Below are 6,629 nucleotides of genomic sequence, written 5' to 3' on the forward strand. Positions count from 1 at the left end.
ACTACTGATTCTTCTTCACTATTCCCAACTTTTGCATTCCAGTCACCCATTATTATCAATGCATCTTGATTGCATGTTCGATCTATCTCTGACTGTAAAAGTTGGTAGAAATCATCTATTTCTTCTTCTTTGGTTCTGGTTGTTGGTGCATATATCTGAATGATATTTCCAGACCATAGTCTTTGCATTTACTTGCTTTACATCAGAGAGCTTGATAATGACTAAGGATGATAGAAAAAAGAATTGTTGCCTTTGATTTGTGGTGCTGGAGGAATCTTGAACATACCATAGACTGCCAAGAAAACAAATAAGTTTTTCTAGGAGAGAGTGAAATCAAGTTTTCCTTGGATGCTAGGATTTTGAAGCTCCTTCTATCATATTTTGAGCACGTGGCCAGGAGTGACTGATCGTTGGAGAAGGACATCATGCTCAGAAGGGTGGAGGGACAGTACAGGAGAGGAAGACCCCAGAAGTGACGGATTAATACAGTGACTAGGGCAATGTGGATAGGTGTGTTAGAGTTGGTAAGACTGACTCAGAAAAGGGCAGGGTTCAGAGCTACTGTACAAAGGCTCCCTGTAAGCTGCAGATGACTAGATGGCACATAACAACAAAAATACATCTGTTTTAGTTGTGTCTCTGAATTCTTTAGGGTATATTTCCAGTAGTGAAATTGCTGGGTCAAATGATATTTCTAGTTCCAACTTTTTGAAAAAGTGTCATACCACCTTCCATAGTGGTTGTACCATTTTACATTCCCACCACCAATGAATTCCAATCTTTCCACAAACTTGCCAGCATTTGTTGTTTACTGCCCTGTTAAACTTTGCTATTGTTGCTTGGGTGAGATAATATCTCATAGTTATTTTGCTTTGCATCTCTCTAATAGCTAGGGATTTTGAATATTTCTTCATGTGTTTGTTTACCTGAATGTCTTCTTTGATGAAGTGTCTATTCATATCTTGTGCTTATTTTGTGATTGGGTTGTTTACCTTTTTCTTATTGAGGTATTCTATGAATTTTCTATATAAATCCCTTATCAGATATGTCATTATCTTTTCCCCCCAATCTGTGGGTTTCCTTCTTACCCTGTTGGAGAAGATTTTTGATTTGCAAAGGAATTTGATTCTTAGAAGGTCCTATTCGTCTATTTTATTCTCTTCTGGTGGTGGGTTTTTCATTATGCTTGGAAGACTATTCATGCTGTAGATTAGGGTTTCTAGAGTTCTAACTAGCTTTTTTCTCTGATTAATTTTATAGTCTTTGGTTTTACTTATGGGTCTCTGATCCACCTTGTGTTGGTTTTTGGTGTATAGTGTGAGGTGTGAATATTAAGTTTTGTGCAGATGGTTTTCCAATTTTGCCAACACCATTTGTTAAAGAGATTGTCATTTCCTTGCTTAACTGATTCCATCTTGTAAAAAAAAAAATGTTTCCTTGTTCTGTTCAGACAACAGCTTCATGGTCTAGGTGTAAGTTTTACACAAGCACAATTAAGTGTTTTCAGATTCCCATTCTTTTCAATATTAGCCATAATGTGCTATGCTCTGCAGTGTCAAATGCCTTTGCACAGTTAATAAACACAAATAAACATCTTTCTGGCATGCTTTTTCAGTCAAAATACATCTGACATTAGCAGTGAGATCCTTTGATCCATGTGTGAATCCAGTCTGAATTTCTGTCTGAATTTCTGATTCCCATCTGAATGTCTGGCAATTCCCTATTGATATACTGTTCCAGTCATTTTTTTTAAAAAAATCTTCAGCAAGCTATTACTTGCAATATTAAATATGTTGATTTATAATTCACACACTCTGTTAGATCGTATTTTTTTTTTTAATGGAAACAAACATGGGTCTCTTCCAGCTGGTTGGCCAGGAAACGATCTTCCAAATTTCTTAGCACAGATGGGTAAGCACGTCCAGGGCTGCATCTGTTAGTAGAAACATGGTAATTGGTATCCCATTGATTCCTGGAATATTATTTTTTGCCAATGCCTTTGACACAGGTTGAACTTCTTCTTTCACTAAATTGTCTGTTGATCATATGTTACATCCTGAAATATTTCAACATTGACTAACTGTTTTCTCATGTAGTGATTGTGTGTTCCTTCCATCATCTTTTGATGCTTCCTGCATCATTCAGTATTTTACTGTAGAATTTACTAGTATTGCAGCTAATGGCTTGAATTTGTTCTTCCATTCTTGCATCTTGGGAAATACCAAGCATGTTCTTCCATACTGGTTTCTTTCCTAACAATAGCATTTTGTATATTTGCATATTTTGTTAAAATAATCTGTTTCAGCTTTCCTTGCATTTATTTTGCTTCTTTCATTCCAGTGCAAGTTTCAGAGTCTTTTCTGACTTCCAATTTGGTCTTTTCTTCATTCCTTATCTTAGTAATGACTTTTTGCTTCTTCATAGATTCCCTTGATGTCATCCCACAACTCCTCGGGTACATTTGGTTATTAGTGTTTTACTTCAGTTAGGAAAGATTCATGCTCATATTTTTGTTCTTGTGGGCTTTTTGAAAAATGTTATTCACCTTCAGTTTGAGCTTGTGTATGACTAATCTATTCCATAGTCTGTGCCTGGCTGTTTTTGACTGCTGATAATGAGTTTTTCCATAGTTTCTTCCCAGAGTTATAGTCAATTTTGTTTCTGTGTAGTCCATCAGGTGAGGTTCATATGTATAGTTGCCATTTATTTTAAATATTTGCAAGAATAAATCATTTTACAAAATTCTATGATCTAATTTCCAGCTTTATTTCTGTTGCCACGGTCATAGTTTACAACTACCATTCCTTATTCTTTGTTTCCAATGTTTACATTCTAGTCATAAATTATTATTAATCCATATTGATTAGATATTCAATAAATTTCATACTGCAAAAGTTGGTTGTTGTTGTTCTTTTTGATTGCCTTCTAGTCAAGCACAAATCATAATGACCTTATGAACAAAAGGGCTGAAGCCTTTCTATAACTGTTGACTTTTATCAGTGTTCATAGAGTTTCTGGAGGCATGTTGTTTAGGAAGTGAATGCCACTCCCACTTCCAAATCTATCCAAACTGGAAGCTCCACCAAACACTATCCACCATGGGTAACCGTTATGGCCTTTGCCACCCTAGTGGCACAAGGTTCAGCATCACAGGAACCCCAAGTTACCTCAGTACAGCAAATAGAAAAGTGCTGTACCACTTAGAAGAATGTTCCTCCAAAATATAACAACCAACTTTAAATACAAAGACCCTCCCAGTGGTCTTGTTGACTCTTAACAAGAGGCTTAAATTAAAAAAAGAAACAAACAGACAAATAATATAGTATGGTGGTGGTGTTGTTATGTGCTGTTGAGTTGCCTGTGATAGAAGTCTACAATGCCTTCATGTTTGACTTTAGAGGTTGTTGCGTGTATCTGAATGATGGTTATGTCAACAGGTCTACCTTGTATGTATGTGGATAATGTTCTATCACTCATAGTATTATACTTCAGGATAGATCTTGAAAAGCTTGTTTTGATGATGAATGCAACTCCATTTCTCTTCAGTTTGTCATTTCCAGTCCAGTAGATGACATACTAGTCTAATTCAAAAGGATTGATACTAATACATCTCAATTCACTAACATCTAGGATGTCTATCTTTATGTATTCCGTTTCATTTTTTACAACTTCCAGTTTTCCTAAATTCATATTACATGTGTTCTGTGTTCTAGTTATTCATGGATGTTTCTAGCTGTTACTTCTCCTTTTGAGCCTTGCCACATGAACAAATGAAAATGCTTCACTCCATTTGAATTATTGTGACTGACTCTACTTTGAGAAGGTAGTTCTTTCCCAGTTCTGCTTTGGGTACCGTTTAAGCCAAGGGGCTCATCTTCTGGCACTATATCCAACAATGTTTTTCCATTATCCACAGGTTTTCAAAGGTCTGTTATTTAAAAAACAGATATTCAGTTCTCCTTTTTAAAGTAGAATCTCTGCTGAAACCTTCTCACCACTCATCTGCCAGTTTACTGTACTGAGGGGGCTTGCATATTGCATGTTGTGTTGATTCTCCTAGGTTGCTGTCCTCTGTCTACACTTGATCTCTTGTTGATTAGTAGATCCTAGTAGATCCTGTTAAAGCAAACAATATTCTACTTCTCAGTAACATATCTGGTTTGGTCCATATCTTCTGCCTAATGTCTAAAACTGGAATCTCAAAGGCTAAAATTGACCTTCCAGTGAGTTTTGAGAGGCTGTAAATCACATGGGAGGAGACTGCCCAGATTATACCAGCAGAGCTTCTGGTGGATTCAAACCCCCCAAAAGGCACCATCTTTGGGATAGCAGCACAGCTCTTTACAGATTGTGTCACTGGACAGAATAATAATTAAGTGGTTTTCTTAATCGTGGTTCTTCACTCTGCTTGACTTGGCTTTCGGCTTTGAGTTGAATTCAGATCTTCTGCACACATCTCCTCAAACTCTTTGGGCCAGTGATTAACTGGAGCATGGCGCATCACAGAAGCACCAGAGCAGGGCAACCCAGTCAGCCAGTTTATAAAGTCGATGCTCTACATCCTCGTTTGGTGAGAAGTGTTTGGAGTCTTAAAAACTTGTGACAGCCATCTGAATTACAACTACTGAAAAGAGAAAGTAGGATACAAAAGACTCAGAGAAGAAACTAGTTTACATAGCTAATAGTCCACATAAATCATGATGTCAGATACTCAGTGGAGGAACAAAATGATACTTGGCTACCACTCTTGCCTATTCTGATCAGGGCCACATTGGTTGAATCCTGACTGAAGGGGAGAAAAATGTCAAACAAGAACACCAGAGTAATCAGAAAATATGATGTCCTTCAGTAGAAATTCTGTAGAGTAGACTGGAAGTGTCTCACAGTGTTTCCAAGGCTGTAATCTGTACGGAAGCAGACAGCTTCCTGTTTCATGGAGTAGCTGGTGGGTTTATACCACTAACATTCTGATGAACAACTGAGTGCTTAATCATTGTGCTACCAAGGCTTTGTCAGCAACATATGATGCCTCTTAGAGCCTCAGGGCAGAATGAATTCACAATGAGTCTGCTTGCATTTTATAGTCTGAAGCTTATCACAGAACTTAATCCAAAATCAATAGAGGCCGCTATGTTACTCTGCCTGTTGCTCTGGCAAAAAGACAACGATAATTAAGACAGTAGTCCAACCTACTGTGGATTTTGTAATGCGCTACTAGAATTGCTTACTATATTATTAACCCTAAGACTTCAGGTTAGATTGATGTTCCAGGATTATCTGATGACTCTGTTTACTTTTGGCCCTGTGCCATCTGCACTCCCTGGGGCGCACTTTCCTCTAGATTGGAAAGCAGAGATTTATAGAACTGGGCCTCAAGCGCTGGGAGGGATGGTGTTCTTGCAAGTGTCTTTCACTATGGATTTTCTGATTCTGTGACAAGAGATAGTGGACTCTGAACATAGACTTTATTCAATTCAGAATGTTGCCTTGGGCCAGTCTGAATTAAATCATGTCATTTCTGAAATGTGACCTAACATGCTCCCTATTCCAGCAAGAAAATTATAAAAACAACTGAATAAATGGAATAGAAAGTCTTCCTTTGAAGATATGTTCAGGTTATTGCTTATATGCATTGTACCATGCACAGTACAAAAGAAATGTCTTTTGCTTATTGATTCATTCAACAAATACCTTTTTATGGATTTACCATCTGCCAGGCACAATTCTAATTACTGGCAATATGGTAATACCAAACTGTAAAAATCCAAAGTTATTGCTGTCGTGATCATTTTGACTCACAGCAATCCTATAGGACAAAGTAGAGCTACCCCAGACTTTCCTAGGTTTCAGTCTTTACAGAACCAGACTGACAAACCTCTTACCGATGGAACAACTGGTGGATCTCAGCCACTGATTTTCCAGTTAGCAATTAAGATAGCCACTGTGCTATCAAGTCTCTTTCATGAAAGTAAAAATATAAAAATCACCATTATTACCTATTGACTCATAGCTAACCCTCCAGTGGGGTTTCAAGGGAAGAGATTGTCCATCTTTCTCTCTCACAGAGTAGCTGGTAAATTTGAACCACCAGGGAGGTATGGCAAAAGCTCCCTTTTGTAATAATAGTTAATTAAGAGTGGTCACAAGGTACTGGATGTTCTGGGAAATTTTCAGAAGCTCTTCAAAGTTCAGACTACTTCCATTATTATACTAAGAACTTTGTATGGTATTTCCCCCCTCCACTCTCATTCTTTATGAGTGTAGAGTGCCAGTTATCTACAATCCCAGGCATTAAAGAGGTTTGCCAAAATTTAAACAGCAGCATTCTTCTCATTATTGAGGGGAGGGGCAGGCTTTGAAAAAGGCAATGATTTTTCTCATAAGAAATATTTGTATCTATATATTTATTTATTTATATTTATTATATCTATATATTTATATTGTATCTATATTTATATATCATTATTTTATGAGGTTAGGTAATAATTTTTACAGTTTCACATTTCCTTTCCCTTACAATCGATACTATTAAGCTAAAAATCAAAATGAAGGTTGAAGCTCAACTCAGAAATCCCTATGTCAGGACATTTTCCCAAACCAGAACTTAGAAAATCCTGTCAGGACATTCC

Source organism: Elephantulus edwardii, unplaced genomic scaffold (assembly GCF_000299155.1).
Source record: "Elephantulus edwardii isolate Elephantulus edwardi_28Jun2011 unplaced genomic scaffold, EleEdw1.0 scaffold00054, whole genome shotgun sequence".
Classification (NCBI taxonomy): domain Eukaryota; kingdom Metazoa; phylum Chordata; class Mammalia; order Macroscelidea; family Macroscelididae; genus Elephantulus; species Elephantulus edwardii.